Source organism: Cryptomeria japonica, chromosome 7, assembly GCF_030272615.1.
Source record: "Cryptomeria japonica chromosome 7, Sugi_1.0, whole genome shotgun sequence".
Taxonomy (NCBI): Eukaryota; Viridiplantae; Streptophyta; class Pinopsida; order Cupressales; family Cupressaceae; genus Cryptomeria; species Cryptomeria japonica.
In genome coordinates, this window is record NC_081411.1 from 12482635 (window position 1) to 12505161 (window position 22527).

Genomic DNA, 22527 nt, shown 5'->3' on the forward strand with positions numbered 1-22527 from the left:
AATCGCTTTATAAATATATTTAGTAACTTCGTTATATAAAAGTAAAATATTAGTTACAAATATACACAATCAAATCTAGAAGCAACTTACTGACATAAGAGGTCATTAGGTTGAAACAACATAAATCACACTATTAGACCTCACATCTTATTACACCCAAGAAGCTTCACAAACATCAAATAATAAAAGAACCTAAAACTTAACTATGCCCCAAGACAAACATAAAGTTCTTTTACACCCCACTTACATAAATCACACTATTACACCTCACCTCTTACTATGGGTGATTATTACAGCTTTAAGATTAGTAACATCAAATAATAAAAGCATAAGTGGTTGGCACATGAAAAAAAACTCAAACTTAACCACCCCCAAAGACAACATAAATCACACTATTGCACCTCACCCCTTACTATGGTAATGACATATCTAAGCTTCACATCACTAAATAATAAAAAAGTATAAGATAAATGAAGCTTAAATAAATCAAATAAAAAATGAATGTCCAAAACAATAACAAATAAAACAATATTTATATGCACTCAAAAAGTAGTTTGGATACATATAAAAAATAAGATTCTTATAATTTTTTTAAGTAAATTCATTACATAAAATTAAAATATTAGTTAATAATCTATTTACAAAGCACATTACTAATTAACAATCACCTCCCAAGAGGACTAATTCACAAGAAAACATAATTCACACTATTACACCTCTCCTCTTACGTTTGATAATTAGACTTGTAAACTTCACAAATATCAAATAATAAAGACATAAGAGGTCAACACTATAAAAAGCTAAAACATAACAACCTCTCATGACAACATAAATGGCACTATTACACCTGACTACTTACTATTGATAATTACACCTTAAAGCTTCGTGAACATCAATTAATTAAAACACCTAAAACTTAACCACTTCACAAAGCAACATAAATCACACTATTACACTTCATCTCCCATGAAAAAATAAATCACACAACACAACACATAAAAAAACCTAAAACTTAACCATCTCCCAACACAAAATAAACTTAACCATGTCCCAAGACAGCATAATTCAGACTATTACACCTCACCTCTTACTATTGATAATGCCATATCTAAACTTTACAAACATTAAATAAAAATAAAATAAAAAAAGAGACCATCCTTATAAAAACCTAAAATTTAACCACTCCCAAAACAAGGTAATAGTACCTCTAAACTTCACAATTTTAAAAAAAAATTAGACCATAAAAAAACCATAAAACATAAAGTTTTCTCCCAAAAAAATCCCTAAACAACATAAACAAAACCCTATATATACCAGATTACATAGCGAGTTTCCCCAGAGGCTTTTTGTCAATCCCTGTTTCAATCCTTTCTGTGACATTGCCTTTGAGACAGGCATGGCGGAGGATCCCACTGCAGCCATGGTGAAGAAATGTAAGGTGAAATTGAAGAGTTCGGATGACAATATTTTTGAGGTCGAGTATGCCGTAGCCATGCAGTCACAGTTGTTAAAGAACGCTCTGGCTGATACCGGCACGGACAGCACCGTGCCTTTGCACAACATTTCCAGCGAAATTCTGGCGAAGGTGATCGAGTACTGCGAATATCATGTTAATGCCGCCAACACCATCTCGATGCAGGATGTGAAGATGTGGGAACAGGAGTTCGTGAGGGACCTTGATCAAGCAACTCTTTGTCATCTCATCTTGGGCGCCCAGTACATGGAGATACGCAATCTTCTTTAATATGCCAAACTGTAGCAGAGACGATTAAGGGTAAAAGCCCAGAAGAGGTCAGAGAGATATTTAACATACAAAACGACTTGACTCCTGAAGAGGAGGAAGAAATCAGGCGTGAAAATGAGTGGGCCTTTGAGGAGGAAGTTCAGGAAGAAGTCGAGCGTGAAGGTTGAAAGCATGGTACTTTGCTTTGTTGTCAACTAACTTTATAGTCAGTTTCTGGGCTACAAAAACTTATGGGTTTTATTTGATATGCTATTTTCTTGGTGTGCTGGACTTAACCTACTTTAGGTGATAATCTGATTAGGGTTTGAATTGTTTTGAGCAGATAAATCTGAAATGCTACTTTTCGTTTCAGAATTGATATAATTTGAAATTATTAAAGATCAATTGTTCTACTATTTTCTATCAAAAATATTATTATTGAATATTTTGGATATTAATCTAATTAATCTATTCTTGTTTTAATTGATTAATTTATTTTAGTTTTCAATAATGGTATAGACATATATTTAGATCTATTGATTGATATTTTTTAATTTAAGAATGTTGGATTTTATTTGGTATTGGTATTATCAGGCTCTATTAGAATTAATGTTGTTTTAGGTCATAACTAGCCAATATTCTAGAAAAGGGACTAGCACATGTTTTCTTTCAATTGTTTTCAAAAGATACATCTCAAATGCTACTATTTTTATTAAAATTGGTATGATTTGAAATTACTAGTATCAATCAGGCTGATAAGAAACTATGGGTTTAGTGCAATTAATATGTCCATGTTTCTATTGATTAACCTGTGTTAGTTTGTAACACTGACACATATTATTTTAGGTCAATTTTTTCTTCAAGATGCATGTCAAATTCTAGATCGCTAGATTACTGCTATCAACTGCTCTAATATTTTTTGTTGATATTAGTATTTGACTCAGATGTATTGATTGGTATTCTTTAATCTAAGAATTTATGGGCTTTATTTGCTACTACTATTCTCCTGTTCTATTGGATTAATCCTCTTGTATATCATAAGTTGACAAAAAAAATTTAACATCTCAATTGCTACTTTTGTTTTGCTCATTGATTGCTATTCATTAATCTAAGAACTTATAAGTTTTATTTTTTCCTAATTTGTTGGACATAATGTTGTTTTAGGTCATAAGTCGACAATATTTTTAGAAAAGGACAAGGATATGTTTTATTTCCATTTTTTATTAAGGTAAAAATAGATTTTGAAACCCTGTACAACATTTTCTAAAAGGACCTAAAACCCTTGGAATTTACAAGAATCTGAAACCCACTACATAGAAGAAAGATGCAACAAAATATCACTCAAGTAAATAGTAACCAACCCAGAACCATACAAACACAAGCTAATCATGAAAGAACTACCTCTTATAATCAACAAAGGCCTCCAATTGGCAACTCTAGAAAGTCCAACCTACTCGCACAAAACTCCTCTCCACTTCAATAGAAAAGGATCCCACATCAATAGAAATAATAGAGGAAGAAACCACCAAGAAGATAATTTTTACATGATCTAACCCCACCTCTTAGAAGCCAAAGACAAGAGACGCATTCACAAAGCCACTTCCAACCACTCCCACATGGCCAATCACCAACTCCATAAGGGATGCCACCACCACAATAAACTATGAAACAGAAAGAAGGTTGTGGTGAGAACCAAACCCAATCCATAGCCATGAGCCACACAAATAAAGATCAAAAGAAATTTAGCCCGAGCCCACATAGGTACAATAAAAACCTGAAAGCACTAGACAACCCCAAAATGAAAACTATCTCTTAACCAAAAACAAGGAAACCAAACAACTAAGATTTTCCCTTGAAAATCAGTAGCAACATCTTCACAAGAATAATTCAAGATTAGATAAACCAACACACTGAGAAACAAGCCCCAACAATCATAGGAAAAAACTCAAATAATCCAAACGAGGACCAAACCCTAACGAAATTGCCACCAACAAAGACCTAAAATAGGAAAACACCAAACACCACCTCTACGTGCACCCATAAGAATAAAATCCAACCCAAAAAATGTCAAAAAGACCATCCTTCAAATAGATACAGACCCACCAACAGACCTACCAACACCCACCAATAGGTACCTAAATGACCACAACAACCAAAGAACCAACAAACAGGACTGTCCATAAAATGCTAGCAACTATAGCAGCTAATAAAGGGAAAAATCCCAAAAACCTTATATGACAATAACGTTGACCAAACTCATGGAAACAACCTTTGCAAAGACAGAGCCAAGAAAAATTGACTGCCACACCAGCAGCATTCACCGCAGGGACAACCATGTCCACAGGTAGATCGAGCCAAACGCAACAGAACAAGAGGAACCCACACCCATGTCCACGCCAAAAGAGACAAAGAGAGCCAAACATCTCTTGAACAGAGGTAGAGACATAGTCTGGATCCCAAAAAATTCATCTGCATATCACCTTTGGAGTGTTGTTCACTTCACTACTCTGTATTTTTGTCAAGGGTGTTATTGATTAATATCTTTGATATTTTTTTATTTTTTTAATCTGTTCACGTTTTTATTGATTAACTTTTGTGAGTCTAATAATGGCAAAGACATATATTCAAATGTATTTTTTGATATTATTTAATTTAATAATGTTGGGTTTTATTTGATATTGAAACTTTTCTAGTCTATTAGACTTAGTGCTATTTGAAGCCATGAGTTGACTATTTTAGAAAAGTTATTAGTGTATGCTTTCTTTTGATTGTTTTATGAAGATTCAGGTTGAGAATATTTTATGGATGGGGCTAGTGTATGGTGTCTTTCAATTGTTTTTAAAAGATACATATCAAATGTTATTATGTTTTTCCAAAACAGATATAATTTGAAACTATTTTCTTTTAAAAAAGTTATTGATTGAGATGTATTGATCGATATTATTTGATTTAAGTATTAATGGGTCTTACCTGGTATTGGTATTTTCTTGGCTTATTGGATTTAATTTTATTCTAGGTCATAAGTTGACAATATTTTAGAAAAGGAATTAGCATGTGTTTTCTTTCAATTGTTTTGTGAATATGCATCTCAAATGCTAATAGTTTTCTCCAAAACTTGTATAATTTTAAATCACTAGTATCAACTACACTATTTTTTCTATCAAAAATGTTATTGATTTATATTTTTTATATTAATTTAGTCAATGTATCCATGCTTTTATTAATTAGTATTCTTTAATTTAAGATTACTAGTAATGATTGCAACAATGTTAATTATTAGTTCAGATGTATTGATTGGTATTCTTCAATCTAAGAACTTATGGGTATTAGTTATACTATTATTTTCCTTTACTACTGAACTTAATGTGGGTTTTAATCATGAGTTGAAAATATTGTAGGTAGTGGTCTAGTGTATGTTCTCATTCAATTGTTTTTGTATGGATTCATCTCAAATGCTACTACTATTTTTTATATAACTAAAATTAGTAGTATCAATTGCAGTCATTTTTTCTATAAAAGATGTTATTGATTAATATCTTTGATATTAGTTTAGTTAGAATGTCCATTTTTTTATTGAATAACCTCTCTTAGTCTTTAATAGTGGCACATGCACATATTCAAATATATTGATTCATGTTCTTTAATCTAAGAAAGGGTAATTGATTTTTTTAAAAATTAGTTTAACATTATTAATTTTATTGTGTGATTGGTTTTTTTTGTATCAATGCATATATTATTATAATTAGAAGATAAATTTTCACATATTAGAAAAGAATAGATAGAAATAGTCACACTTTAAAATTCCAAATCAATGCCTACAACAACACCAAATATTTTTTTAAATATATATTTTATTGCAAATGGTGAAAATCATAAACAAATCTGTTTGAAACTATTGTTAATTCATTACATTTCTTTAATCTAAATAGTTTATACTCAAATTCCATCTTATTTTTATCAATATCATCTTCTTGTGCTTTCTCAATTTTTAAAATATTGGTAAGTATGTCAATTGGACCTTGTTTGATAGTGAAGTCGAAAGGTTCTTAATGAGCCCAACAGGAATCAAATCTTGTTGAGTGCCAAGCTTAGACATGGAAAAGAGATGAGTTTAAGATTGGGCCCCACACAAATTTGGTGGCATGGATTCCCCTCTGTCCTTATCTCTTAGTTGAATATGTTTAACTAAATGGTCTGGCTCCCTATCCAGTAGCTAAAATCAATTTGTGGACAAAAGATATTGGTAAGTACTGTCATTTTAAGTGATATTTGTTTTAGTTTGTTTTTCTATTTTAGATATTTAGTGATAAGGAGAGGGTACTAAAACTATCACGACATAAATTGTCACACTACTATTAATTCAATTGACAATAATAGTATCAATTGAGTTTTTGTCAAAACTGTTATTGATTCAGATCTATTGATTGGTATTCTTTAATCTAGAAACTTATGAGTTTTATTTGATATGAGTATTTTACTAGTATGCTAGAATTAATGTTGTTTTAGGTCATATTATGTTGTTTTATTTCAATTATTTTGGAAGATACATCTCAAATGCTACTATTTTTGTATCAAAAGGTTTTGAAGGGACCCTGAAACCCTTCATAACATTACGTAATGAGATTCAACCTTATAGATCCACATAGATAGAAAATAAAAACAAAGATAAAACAACTGACAAACAAACAAGGACCAAAAACCAGCAAAAGGATAGCACACAGGCACACAAGGGAAAACAGAGGACCCGCCAAGAAATAGACCTAAGTAAAAGTTTTAAGGGGCTCTGCAAATTCCAACTCCAGTTGATCCTTAGAGGCAGTTGGACTCTTAATTTGTTCGATAACCTTATTAGCATGCCACACCTTCTTCCTGGGTTTGATAACCTTATTAGCATGCCACACCTTCTTCCTGGTACTTTCACATGTTCTCTTACTTGGGCTAGCATAAGCATCTTCAGGGCTCATATCCTTGTCTTCCATAACTTCAACAATAGCTTTCTTCTGGCCTCGAGAATTTTCTTGAGGGTACCCTCAAAATTGGAAACACTCCTCTCCAAAACTTTATGTAGAAAATGTTAGTATTTTTTTTACTACTGTAGTTAATATGTCTATGTTTCTATCGATTAACTTGTGTTTGTTTGTAACAATGGCACATACATATATTCAAATGTATTGATTGGTATTCTTTAATCTAATATTGTTGGGTTTCATTTCAAATTTGGTATTTTCTTCATTGGACATTATATTATTTTCTTTATTGAAGATAATATTGATTTAGGTGATAAGTTGACAATATTTTAGGAAATGGACTATTGTATGTTTTCATTCAATTGTTTTTTGAAGATATATGTCAAATGCTAGATTACTGCTATCAATTGCTTTAATATATTTTTGTTGATATTGGTATTCTTTAATCTAAGAATTTGTGAGTTTTATTTTTTCCTAATCTATTGGACATAATTTTGTTTTAGGTCATAAGTTGACAATATTTTTAGAAAAGGACAAGGATATGTTTTATTTCAATTGTTTGTGAAGATACATCTCACATGCTATTATGGTTTTTCAAAGCTAACAAAATTTAAAATTACAAGTATCAACTACGATCATCTTGTAAGATAGTATTATTTTTGATTGAGGGAAAAATAGGTTTTGAAACCCTATACAACATCTTGTAGCTTGAGCCCATATAAGCAAAATGGAAACCTAAAAGCGCCATACTCCAACAAGGTTGATCATAACCCGAAAACAAGAACTGTCTCTTAACCAAAAACAAGGACAACAAACAACTCACATTTTTCCTTGAAAATTAGTAGCAACATCTTGACAAGAATAGTACAAGATTAGATAAACCAACAAACTGAGAGGCAAACCTCGACAATCACAAGAAAAGGCTCAAATACTGCAAAAAGACCAAAACCTTATAGAGTTGCCACAACAATAGACTCATGGTTCCAACAACAACAGACCCATGAATAGAAACCTTAATGACCACAACAACCAACGAACCACCAAATAGGACCGTGAAAAAAAAGATAGCAACCATAGCAGCCAATTATGGGAAAATCCCCACAACCTTCCATGGCAACAACGTCCACCAAACTCATGGAAACACCCTTTGCAAAGACAAAGAGCCAAGAAACCTAGAAATCACAGAAGGAAAAGTGACTGCCACACCAACAGTTCCATTCACCAAAGGGACACCCACTTCTAGATCTAGATCAAGCCATATCACATTTGGAGTCTTGTTCACTCCACTACTCTCTATTTTTGTTATAAAAAAAAATGTTATTGGTCAATATTTTTGATATTATTTTACTTAATCTGTAATGTTTTTATTGATGAACATTTGTGAGTTTCTAATAATGTCACAGACATATATTCAAATGTACTTATTGATTTTCTTGGTTTATTAGACTTAATGTTATTTGAATTCATGAGTTGACTATTTTAGAAATGTTCTACTGTATGCTTTCTTTTGATTATTTTGTGAAGGTTCAGATGGATAGTATTTTATAGGTGGGGCTAGTGTATATTTTCTTTGAATTGTTTTTTGAAGATACATATCAAATACTAATATGTTTTTTAAAAAGTGATATAAAAACGGAGAGCAAACCCTAACATAATTGCCACCAACAGAGACCTAAGATAGGAAAACACCAAACACCACCTCTAGGTGCACCCATAAGAACAAAATCCAACCCAAACAATATCAGAAATACCATCCTTGAAATGGTTCCAACAACAACACACCCACCAATAGAAACCTAAATGACCACAACAACCAAGGAACCAACAAACAGGACTGTCAATAAAAAGCTAGCAACTATAGCAGCCAATAAAGGGAAAAATCCCAAAAACCTTATATGGCAACAACGTTGACGAAACTCATGGAATCAACCTTTGCAAAGACAGAGCCAAGAAACCTAGGAATCATAGAAGGAAAAAGGACTGCCACACCAGCAACATTCACCACAAGGACAGCCACGTCCACAGCTAGATCGAGAAAAAGAAAAGGAACCCACAGCCATGTCCATGCCAAAAAAAAACAAAGAGAGCCAAACATGTCTTGAACAGAGGTAGAGACATAGTGTGGAGCCCAAGAAAATCATCTGCATCCTCCTCATCCAAACCCCTATCTCCTTTAGCCAAATTCCCTATGTGCCATATCACCTTTCAAGTCTTGTTAACTTCACTACTTTGTATTTTTGTCAAGAGTGTTATTGATTAATATCTTTGATATTTATTTATTAGTATTATTTAATTTAATAATATTGGGTTTTATTTGATATTGAAATTTTTTTGTCTATTAGACTTAGTGCTATTTGAATTCATGAGTTGACTATTTTAGAAAAGTTACTAGTGTATACTTTCTTTTGATTGTTTTGTGAAAATTCAGGTTGAGAATATTTTATGGATGGGACTAGTGTATGGTTTCTTTCAATTGTTTTTTGAAGATACATAACAAATGTTATTATGTTTTTCCAAAACTGATATAATTTGAAACAATTTTCTTTTAAAAAGTTATTGATTGAGATTATTTGATTTCAGTATTAATGGGTCTTACCTGATATTGGTGTTTTCTTGGTCTATTAGACTTAATTTTTTTCTAGGTCATAAGTTGAGAATATTTTAGGAAAGGAATTAGTATGCATTTTATTTCAATTGTTTTGTGAATATGCATCTCGAATGCTACTATTTTTCTCCAAAACTGGTATAGTTTGAAATCACTAGTATCAACTACACTAATTTTTCTATCAAAAATGTTATTGATTAATATTTTTTATATTAATTTAGTCAATGTATCCATGCTTTTATTAATTATTATTCTTTAATTTAAGATTACTATTAATGACTGCAATGATGTTTTCTATCGAAAATGTTAATTATTGGTTCAGATGTATTGATTGGTATTCTTCAATCTAAGAACTTATGGGTATTAGTTATACTATTATTTTCCTTGACTACTGGACTTAATATGAGTTTTGATCATTAGTTGAAAATATTGTAGGTAGTGGTCTAGTGTATGTTCACTTAATATGAGTTTTGATCATTAGTTGAAAATATTGTATGTAGTGGTCTAGTGTATGTTCTCATTCAATTGTTTTTGTAAGGATACCTATCAAATGCCACTATTTTTTATATAACTAAATTTAGTAGTATCAACTGCATTCATTTTTTCTATAAATGTTATTGATTAATATCTTTGATATTAGTTTAGCTAACATGTCCATTTTTTTTATTGAATAACCTCTCTTAGTCTTTAATAGTGGCATATGCATATATTCAAATATATTGATTGGTGTTCTTTAATCTATGAAAGGGGAATTGATATTTTAAAAAAAATAGTTTAACATTATTAATATTATTGTGTTATTGGTTTTTTTGTATCAATGCATATATTATTATGTTTAGAAGATAAATTTTCACATATTAGAAAAGAATAGATAGAAATAGTCACACTTTAAAATTCCAAATCAATGCCTACAACAACACCAAATATTTTTTTAAATATATATTTTTTTGCAAATGGTGAAAATAATAAACAAATGTGTTTGAATCTATTGTTAATTGATTACATTTCTTTAATCTAAATAGTTTATACTCAAGCTCCATCTTATTTTTATCAAGATCATCTTCTTGTGCTTTCTCAATTTTTAAAATATTGGTGAGTATGTCAATGGGACCTTGGTCTGATAGTGAAGTTGAAAGGTTCTTAATGAGCCCAATAGGAATCAAATCTTGTTGAGTGCAAGGCTTAGACATGGGAAAGAGATGAGTTTGGGATTGTGCCCCATACAAATTTGGTGGCATGGATTCCCCTTAGTCATTATCTCTTAGTTGAAGATGTTTAACTAAATGGTCGGGCTCCCTATCTAGTAGCTAAAATCATTATTAATTCAATTGAAAATAATAGTATCAATTGAAAAAACTAGTATTAATTGAGTTTTTGTCAAAACTGTCATTGATTCAGATCTATTGATTGGTATTCTTTAATCTAGAAACTTATGAGTTTTATTTGATATGAGTATTTTACTATTATGCTAGAATTAATCTTGTTTTAGGTCATATTATGTTGTTTTATTTCAATTATTTTGGAAGATACATCTCAAATGCTACTTTTTTTTTTTTTTTCTCAAAACTGATATACTTTGAAACTATTAGTATCAACTGCACTAATACTTGGTATAAAAAATGTTTTTAATTAAGTGTAAAATAGGTTTTGAAGGGATCCTGAAATCCTTTATAGAATTACATAATAAGATAGAACCTTATAGACCCACATAGATAGAACATAAAAAAAAAAGATAAAACAACTGACAAACAAACAAGGACCAAAAACTAGCAAAAGGAGAGAACACATAGGCACACAAGGGACAACAGAGGACCAGCCAAGAAATAGACCTAAGTAAAACTTTTAACCAGTTGATCCATAGAGGCAACTCCACTCTTAATTTCTTCGATAACCTTATTAGCATGCAACGCCTTCTTCCCTAGGCTCGCACAAGCATCTCCAGGGGTCATATCCTTGTCTTCCATAACTTCAACAATAGCTTTCTTCTTGAGAACTTTGTATGAAAAATGTTAGTATTTTTTATATTAGTGTGGTTAATATGTCTATGTTTCTATGGATTAACTTGTGTTTGTTTGTAACAATGGCACATACATATATTCAAATGTATTGATTGGTATTCTTTAATCTAATATTGTTGGGTTTGATTTGAAATTGGTATTTTTTTGGTTGGACATTATATTATTTTCTTCATTGGACATAATATTGTTTTAGGTCATAAGTTGACAATATTTTAGGAAATGGACTATTGTATGTTTTCATTCAATTGATTTTTGAAGATACATTTCAAATGCTAGATTACTGCTATCAATTGATCTAATATATTTTTATTGATATTGATATTCTTTAATCTAAGAATTTGTGAGTTTTATTTTCTCCTAATCTGTTGGACATAATGTTGTTTTGATCATCTTTTATGATAGAAACATTTTTGATTAAGGGGAAAATAGGTTTTGAAACCCTATACAACATTTTCTAAGGGATCTGAAACCCTTGGATTTTACAAGAATCTGAAACCCACTACATAGAAGAAAGATGCACCAAAATATAACTTAAGCAACGAGTAACCAACCCACAACCATACAAACAAAAGCTCCAACCTACTTCTGCAGAACCTCTCTCCACCTCAATAGAAGAGGATCCCACCTCAGTAGGAACAACAGAGGAGGAAACCACCAAGAAGAAGAGTTTCACATAATCTAACCCCACCTCTAAGCAGCCAAAAATAAGAGAAGACTTCAAATAGCCACTTCCAACCTCTCCCACATGGCCAATTACCAACTTCACAAGGGCTGCCACCATGACAATAGAAACAACAAAAGAGAAAGAAGGTTGTGGTGAGAGCCAAACCCAATCCATAGCCACCAGCACACAAAAGAAGATCAAAAGAAATGTAGCTCGAGCCCATATAAGAAAAATGGAAACCTAAAAGCACCATACTCCAACAAGGCTGATTATAACCCAAAACAAGAACTATCTCTTAACCAAAAACAAGGACAACAAACAACTAAGATTTTTCCTTGAAAATTAGTAGCAACATCTTGACAAGAACAGTACAAGATTAGATAAACTAACAAACTGAGAGGCAAACCCCAACAATCACAACCAAAACCTTACAGAGTTGCCACCAACCGAATGCTAATATTAAGAACCAAATCCAACAAGAATAGACCAATGGTTCCAACAACAACAGACCCACCAATAGAATCCTTAATGACCACAACAACCAACGAATGAAAAAAAAGCTAACAACCATAGCAGCCAACAATGGGAAAAATCCCCACAACCTTCCATGGCAACAACATCCACCAAACTCATGGAAACAACCTTTGCAAAGACAGAGAGCCAAGAAACCTAGGAATCACAGAAGGAAAAGTGACTGCCACACCAGCAGTTCCATTCACCACAGGGACACCCACGTCTAGAGCTAGATCGAGCAAGACACATCAGAAGAAAAAAAATCGAAGAAAAAAAATCCATAGCCATGTCTGTGCATCCCGTGAAGAGAGGTAGAGACATACTCTGGATCCCAAGAAAATCAGCTGCATCCTCATCCGACCCCACGTCTCGTTTAACTGAATCCCCTATGTGCCATATCACCTTTGGAGTCTTTGTTCACTCCACTACTCTCTATTTTTGTAAAAATAGAAAAGTTGTTAGTTAATATTTTTTATATTATTTTAGTTAATTTGTCCATGTTTTTATTGATGAACATTTGTGAGTTTCTAATAATGTCACAAACATATATTCAAATGTGATTATTTAATCTAATAATCTAAGGTTTTATTTGATACTGACTACTGTATGCTTTCTTTTGATTGTTTTGTGAAGGTTCAGATTGACAATATTTTATGGGTAGGGCAAGTGTATGTTTTCTTTGAATTGTTCTTGGAAGATACATATCAAATATTAATATGTTTTTTCAAAAGTGATATAATTTGAAATTATTTTCTTTTTAAAATGTTATTGATTGAGATGTATTGATTGATATTGGTTAATTTAGTATCAATGGGACTTCTCTCATATTGGTCATAAGTTGACAATATTTTAGAAAAGGGATTAGTATGTGTTTGTTTCAATTGTTATGTGAATATATATCTCAAATGCTACCATTTTTCTCCAAAACTGGCATAATTTGAAATTACAAGTATCAACTACATTAATATTTTCTGTCAAAAATATTATTGATCGGTAATATCTTTGATATTAATTTAGTTAATGTGTCCATGCTTTTATTAATTAGTATTCTTTAATCTAAGATTACTAGTAATGACTTCAATGATATTTTCTATCAAAAATGTTAAATTATTTGTTCAGCTATATTGATTGGTATTTTTTAATCTGAAACTTATGGGTTTTACTTGATACTATTATTTTCCTTGACCGCTAGACTTAATAAAGGGTTAGATCATCAGTTGGCAATATTTAGGTAGTGATCTAGTATATGTTCTCTTTCAATTCTTCTTTTTGTGAGGATACATCTCAAATGCTACTATTTTTTGTATAATTAAAATTACTAGTATCAACTGCACTCCTTTCTTCTATAAATTTTTTTATTGATTAATATCTTTGATATTAGTGTAGTTAACATGTCCATATTTTCATTGAATAACTGCTCTTAGTTTTTAATAGTGACACATGCATATACTAAAATGTATTGATTGATGTTCTTTAATCTAAGAAGGCTGAATTGATCATTTTTATGTTAGTTTAACATTATTAATACTATTGTGTGATTGGTTTTTGTGTATCAATGCATATATTATTATAATTAGACAATAAATTTACATGTATATTAAAAGAGAATAGATAAAAATAATCACACTTTAAAAGTCCAAATCACAACCTAAAACAACACTAAGTATATTTTAAAATATATATTTTATTGTAGATTGTGAAAATCACAAACAAATCCCTTTGAATCTATTGTTAATTGATTACATTTCTTTAATTTAAATAGTTTATACTCAAGGTCCATCTTAATCTTATCAGGCTCATCTTCTTGTGGTAAGTATGTCAATCAGATCTTGGTCTGATAGTGAAGTTGAAAGGTTCTTAATGAGTTCAACAAGAATCAAGTCTTGCTGAGTGCAAGACTTTGACATAAAAAAGGGATGAGTTTGAGATCGCGCCCCACACAAATTTGGTGGAATGGATTCCACTCAGCTTTTAGCTCTTACCTGAAGAGGTTCAACTAAATGGTTTAACTCCCTATCTAGTAGTTAAAATGAATTTGTGGACAATAGATATTTGTAAGTGCTATCATTTTAAGTGATATTTGTTCTAGCTTTTTTTCTATTTTATATATTCAGTAATGAGGAGAGGCTACTTAAAAACCTTGTAGACTGTTTTGTCAAAAGTAATAAAAGAATGTCATTAATGCTTGTGAAATACATTGTCAACTTTCAAATGAGCATATTTTAGTTTTCTAAAAGCAATCACACTTGGAGTTTGTACAGATATGTAGTATTTGTAGCTTGGAGAAAGCCATTCTTTCTAAAAAACTAATCCAATAATAAGTGCACAGCTATTGATTTTATATGTCAAAGATTTTACTATCAAATATCTACTCTCTAATAAGTTAAAGTATTGTAGAACCGAAGTCTCATAAAAAAGGGAAGAATAACATAGATAATATTTCTATAATTCGTAAGGATTGCTGATTTTCTTTTGAATTTTATTATGTATGATTTTGATTGCATTGATATTTTGGATCACAATCTATGATTCATCATCAAATGAAGTAGTTGTAGAAGAAACAAAAAAAAAAAGAAGATAATGCTTACATATTTTAGAACATCTTATCTATAAAAACCCAATACTAAATATCATTTAAAATCATGATCATAAAAATAATGAAAAAAATGATAGATGTATATAGATAAATAAAGTAGTTTAGAAAACTGAATCTAGAGATAAGCCCATGACTCCCGATTGCAACACACCTATATACAATTTTAATTAAAATAACACAACTATATTTCATTCCACCAAATATCCGTTACAATGTTATTTCTCACATTAAATTTTTTTCCTATCAATATTTTCTCTGTGGCTGAGTTTGTGACGTTTACATTGTTTCTGTTTATTCTAACTTCTTCCCAGCTCCACCTAGTCCTCCGTTCCAGCCCTTACAAATTCTTTTCCGTGCAATCTAAAATTATTGTGTTCTTTATTAAATCTTGCCCCAAATTCGTCTTCCAAACTTCACAACTTAACCCCTTTATCAATTCGCTTTTAAAAGCATTTAGGTTATGGTCTTCATTCGCTTTTAAAAGCATTTAGGTTATGGTGCTAACTTAACCCCTTTATCAATTCCAAAGAACTTGGAACTTCTAGGAGCATGCCTTCATTATTTTCTCAACTGCCTTCAACCCCTTCCCTTCTCATAATTTGGCATAGAGGAATATTTGTCTTCATAAGTATTTCCATTTGGCTACAGTCTTATGGTTTTCATATATCTTATTATTGGCATGTCTTCAAGACTGTACTTTTCATTTTAACTGTGACAACTATTAATGCCTATAACTGTCACTGTCATTTCTAGGACTAACAAGCATGTTATATTTGTTATCTTACTTTACTGTCCACATTTCTTCATGACCATGTTCATGAATTTTCATATGATCTGACTGTACTTGGTGTCTTTGCCATCTTTATTGGGCTTATGGGTTGTCATTGCTTTAACATGTTATTGTTTCATCGAGCCTTTCTTCTAAAGAACTGTTATCTTGAATCACAACCTCTGTTCTAAACACTGAGTTTAGGTTCATGTGTTGATATTCGATGGCACTTTTATATCTTATTAACATTTTGACTAATGATCCAACAAAATACTTTATTTTAATATTGTTCCGGATTCCTTTACAATGGGTCATATTCTGACCCGTTTCTTCTCTCTGATTTTTTATTGTTTTTTTATTCTTGAAAATATTCTTGAATGACTCTAATTCCAACTTCTGTATGAAGACAAACTCTGTCTACCTCTTCTATTGTACATCAATTTTTTATTCCTTTCTCTAGCACGTCTCTTCATCCTCACTCTATTTTCTTCTTTTCTCCTTCATATTCAACATAGAGAACCATGGTGCCCCTTTCGGACCATGGTGACAATAGAACCATGACACCATGGCACCCTATCTATGTAGTTCAACTTTGCCACCTTGGGTTACATGCAAATCAACAACTCAAAATCAACAAAAATCACACAATGCAAGGTTAGTTAGCCTACTTCATCTACTAGGAGACCCTCCTCGATGGTTTACCTCAAAATCTCCATCCTAGTGGTCTGATATGGTTTTCTACATGATATTTTCCACTCTTCGTAGACCCCTTTGCACATTAAAACAAAAAGTCTCAATAAGACAAATGAAAGGTGAACATGTAACTATTAAAGGTAATTTCTCTTAAAACCTTAATTTCTTATGTTTTATCAATCATTTCACATCTTGAGCTAGAGGACTCTAATTTCTCATTACCTACCTTAAATAGTTTGAAGATTAAAACATGACATCTTGTTTTTGTAGCTCCTAATTAGTAAGTAGAAATAGTTACTAAGAATGTGGTTTTGTAGAATTGGATTCCTAACATTGTACTAAAGACACTACTTGTAGTATCACAAAATTGCACCTTTATGCAAGTTAATGCTTATCTAACCTTCACTTTAGAATTCATAGACTTTAGTGCGTAGTATGCTCCAACTTCCTTGCCCAATTTAGAACCTTAGTGATAGGGAGGATCCTAGATTGCTTGAGTTAGCTTAACTCACTCCAAGGCTTTCTTCCTAGCCTAACCCGAGAATACTTCACTCTATTCCCCTAATCCAATCTAGGTCCTCACTATTGAGGGTTATTACTCTGCTATTTGTGAATTCACTTTCATAAATCCACCAACTCACTAATCCCCTGAATATAACCAGACACCTTGTAGGATTTGCTCTACCATGGATTATTCCTACAACAACTTCTAAGTTGTTGTCCTCCTCATCCATGGGTCTTTCTTCCTATTGATTCCATCTTCCCCTTGATCTGAAGCTAATAGCCTAGATTCCAATCTACCCTGCAAGTGATTCCTTTTGGTCACTGATACCTAGCCGGGCTGTCATCAAGCTTGCCTACAACTAGTTTGCTGAAATGGTCAACAACATTCCCTGGTCCTCTACAAATGGAACTCTATTATACATGACTGGCTCTTCTTGACAACTTCCAATGGTCATGTGGATCCCATAATGGAGTCTTAAGATAGAGCCATATTTACAACTACTTGTCACCAATAGAAAGCAAGAAACAAAAAGATGACTTTATTTACAAAGCCGAGCTTGGCACAAGCTCAAAATTGGAACTCACAAAACACAGAAAAGAAAAATCTACATTGTCTGCATTATCACTTGAAGATTTAAGCCATGTTAGCAATAAAAAGGAAACCAAAAAATGGTCTTCCAATTGTTATTCAAAAAGAAGTCTATTCTTGTGGAATCAACACTTTTGACAATTCCAATCTAACCTATCCAACCCGTTACAGAATGCCCATTGGGTCTTATATAGCCTCCTAGACATCTTGTGAATCATCCTTAACACACAAGATTCCAAATTGACTAAATGGGTTTCTGTCTGTAACTATCTTTCTATCTCCATCGGGTCATCAGAGTAGCATCAAAACACTCACTTTGATGTCCGATGTTGGTTTACAAATCACATACTTTTTCATCGGGTTACCAGCATAGCAACAAACAACTCTTGCCGATGGCCGATGGTGCGCTCTCAACAAAAATTTCCTTATTAGGTTGTCTGTGTATCTCCAAACATGTAATCCCTATAGCCGATGGTGCGCTCCAAACCGCATGCTTTACCATTAGGTTATCGGGTGGAACAAAAAAAAGTTATGTAGATACCCGATGGCTCCTTCCGAAGTCACTCCGCTCACTCCACTCCATTGGTGACTTCATTGGCTCATCGGGGTAGGTAGAAAACACTACCTCCGATAGTCTGATGGTCCACATTCACTCGTTCCAACTGCTGGCGACTTTATCGGACTATTGGGGTAGGTAGGAAATAGTCCCACTAATGGCCGATGGCACCTCATTGGGTTATCGGAACAAGTGTAGCTGAAACATGAAATTTTCAAAAATGAAGACAAAAAAAAAACACTCCATGCCACCACAACTGAATAACCGATCACCGCTCTGAGATTTATGGTGATCACTTGTCTTCCTTCTGTCATACCGGTGTATCGGTATGTAATTGCACTTCTTACATTACCAGTTTGTTTTGCTAGCACCAAGTCTCTTCCCCTATTTTCTAGTGAGCTACCAGTTGGTTAGAGAAAACAAGTTTTCTTGCCTAAGTCACCTTTTGTGACTACACCATCACCAAAGTGACCGATCTTCCTGAATGATAGATTGGTTGTGTCTGTGGGATAAGCGGGTCAATGAAACTTACAAGGTGAAAATGTGGTCTCCAAGAGGCTTGTTCACATACCCATAGGACTTCTTGGTGCAAGTTATGGAGTCATGAATAATGACTCAACTTCCCAAGGTTGATTCCATTTTTCTCTATCTCACAAGGTTCCTCAAGCCAATGCCTTTACTCTCAGATCACTGAGCAATGTGGCTTAGGGATGACAAATGCAAGAATGAGGGATACTTATGATTGATTTAATTATGAAATGCATCCTATCTATGCATGATTATACAAATCCAATAAACTAGATTATAAGATGACAAGGTTAGTAGCCATACAATCCTAACATGATATGCTAGTTAATGATCTAAGATAATGGTAAAGGAAATACTCTAAAATGTTTATTAGATTCATTCCTATTACAAAGAGAAGCTAGATGTATTGATAAATTCAAGCATAAATGAGATACTAAAAGCTTGCATGGATCCTTAAAATGGAGGAATGAGAGGTCTATTTATAGTGAAAATAGGGAAATGGATGGTCAAGATTGAAGGAGTTAATCAAGGGTCAGGATTGAAAGTTATCAATCAATGTTTACAAATTTCACCAATGAAATGGTGACAATTGTCAACATAAGACTTCTTGAGATGAGATGAAAGAAGCATTAAATGCTTGAGAAGACCTCATCGTTACCTTAGGAGGTAAGGGTTAAGGTTAGGTTAGGGTTATCCAATGGATAAAGCTTTTACCCAAGGGATAAACTCTTGTGCAAAGGTTAAACGGACAACCATGGTCAAAGCAATGAATGCTTAATGAGACCCCTAGATTAGATCAGGGTTAAGTTATTCAAAAAGTCTCTAACCATGCCACTAAGGGTTAGTTAACCATTAATGGTTTGAATACTTTGGGGACAAATTTGTAAGAGTCCTTCCAAATTTGGGGGTATTCAACAAGTTATCTTGTTGAAGGCATAAAGGCTTTAATACCTTTTGAAGACTTTACTCCAAATTTGAGAAGTGACCTCCTCAAATTTAGGGAAAAGGGATAATGGATGGCTTTAGGTTAACTGATTAGGATTAGATGGATTCTAGAAGAAATTAGGAATAGGGTTAGGATGCAAGTAGGAGATGTAGAAAAATGCAAGTGGATGAGAGATAATAGGATTAATTAAAATAAATTGGTTTATTTCAATTTGGTTGTAAATTGTGAAATTAAATAAATTAGATTTATTCAATTTGGGATAAACTATTAATTAAATGTAAATTTAATTAAAAGTAAGAAGAAGGGATTTAATTAAATAAAATGATTTATTCAATTAAATGATGTAAAGGGGTTTAAATGAATTTAACTAAATAAATTTAATGTGGATGATTAAATTAAATTAGATTTAACTAAATAGAGGAATGGGAATAAAATGAACATTAAATATTCATTTAGGAATATGATAATTTTTACACGTCTACAAATTGACTTAATTTTTCTTTCCTTGAGCTAAAGTAACCTTTGATAATTAATTACCAAGGTTGTTTCCATTCACTATTGCTTACTGAAAAGCAACACTACTCTACCTATACCACTTCACTGGTAAGTGTCTTCATTGGTAAGTGTTGGATATCAATGACAAACCTTAGCACACATACCAGTTTTCTAGATTGACCACTTTTGTCAATGCCAACAATCCAACAATATGATGTTGATAATAGGTGAATTAGGACCAGTGGTGGTGAATTGTTATTAGAAATTAACAGAGAAACGGTGATGGCTGTAATTGGAATCACTCATAAAGCGTCATATGAAGATTGGTCTATTGGTACCTCATACGCATTTTTTTCTAAGAAGAAAAGCACATATAAAAATGTCATTGCAAGGAATTGGCTTCTAAAGGTTTAGAAAGGGGTGTCTCGGTTACCCAAACCTCTTAGAAGAGAGAATTTCATCACAGAGGTGCAAGATATTGTAATATTGTCAAACAAAGTCAAAGGTAATTCACACGCTTTCTATTGGGAAGACTATATGTACTTTTTTATTCAAGTATTGTTAGCTGGCGAGAAATATCTTGACAGGGTGCAGGTTATTGCTGAAAGGCTCCATGAAGGTTTGAGTAACTTTGTTGGAATATCAAGTTTGTACATGTCCTCGTATCTATTTTATATATAGTCTTGTACCATAGAATGGAAAGGGTTGCATAAAGAGCCTTGGGTGGATGACATGAAGGTTTATGATTATTACCCATACCTCCAACAACAGAGACATGCAGAAAATTTCACAAGATGGAATGATGTTTGGGTAGGAAGACTTTCTTTTGAGCTGCAGGGAGACACAAATAAAAGAATGTCAGCCAAGGCCATGGAGCTGGTCAGTATATATAGAAGCCACTTTACCCACTTTCCCAAATTTACTTATATTAGAGTGGGGGGCTTTGAAGGTGAACCAGTCAAATTGACCAGGTATGTCTTTGATATTTAATTGCTTATTGAAGTTTGCAGACAGCTAACCCACATTGACAAAAGGTTAGGGATGGAGGGTAAATCTGGGGTTTCCTTCCTGATCAAACTTGGATATCATAGTTGTAAGTTTGTTTCTAATGCCTTGAACCTAGAATTAGAGTTCAAGAAATTGAATTTATAATCCTACATTGCCAGACGAAAGCTTGATAGCATGGGATATGTTGTAGAACATCTAAATATTGATAAGAATTTCTTCCATGAACCTCAATTAGAAGACTATTCAGAAAATTGTTTTGATGAATTTGAAGTAAGAAGGAGATTTTGGTGAAGGCTCACTCTATAGTAGATTGATACAAAGAGGTTGTCCATTAATGTGTCAGGAATACAAGAAGAGGAAGGAGAAGATGTATTGGATCCTCAATTCAATGAAAGGGTTCAAGTGAAACATATCCTTGAAATTGACTAGGATAGGAGAGAAGAAGAAAATATTCAAGCCAAGTCCTTCAATGTCATAAGGAGAACAAAGAAGTGGTTAAGGGACCACAGATTTAGAAAGGAGTCGATTATTACTCATAAATAATTAACAGTTGGTCCACTTCGTGCAACAACATAGATTCCCACTTCCTTCTCTAATGTAATTGTTGATGTTGCAGGTGCCACAAGGCTTAAAATTGGAGAGGTTCAAACCAAAATATCGAAGAAGTCCCCATTGATTTCTTTAGCAGTTCGAGTCACTTGTTCAAGGAGGAAAAAGAAAAACAGTGAACAAATGGCAGACCAAATTGTTGTGGACATAGATTCAAGTGAGGAAATCCAGCTAATCATGAATCAACAAGTGTTAAATAATCCTTCAGTGCAAGATGCGGATGCAGAGAAAGAGCCTAAAGAAAATCCAAATCCGATGAACACCATGACTGTTTTCAACCCACCTGATGATTAGACACCTCCGCACAAAGAAACTTCCAGTACTTCTCGATGGCTTTGAGCTTCAATTGGAAAGAACCGCAATATTGTTCCTATTAATATTCCCATGGAGGATATGCTAGGTAAGTGCCTTGGGAAAATATCCAAACCCAAAAACCTTAAAACACAGGCAATGATGGAGATTGATGATGAAATAGGCCACTGGATAGCGGAAGTAGCTAAGCCTATCTCAGATAAAGACCTAGACAAAGACACTAAGAATGATTTTATTGCTGATAAAATTGACTTGGGAGTTGCTTAAAGGGATTTCGATGCCAAACATTTAGAATCCTCCACTAAAATAATGATATCCAGGACCTTGAAAGATGAGAAGAACAAATGGGAGTTGAAACAAATTGTTACCTAGATCGCCAAATATATCAATGCCATACATCACCTGAGTCCTCAACCTCTGACACATATGACA

At 32.7% G+C, this 22527-nt stretch overlaps 1 pseudogene; it reads left to right on the forward strand.

The window, feature by feature from the left end:
- Window positions 1-205: 205 nt before the first annotated feature.
- LOC131030804 (SKP1-like protein 12) lies at window positions 206-22077 on the forward strand (annotated as a pseudogene).
- The last annotated feature ends 450 nt before the right edge of the window (window positions 22078-22527 follow it).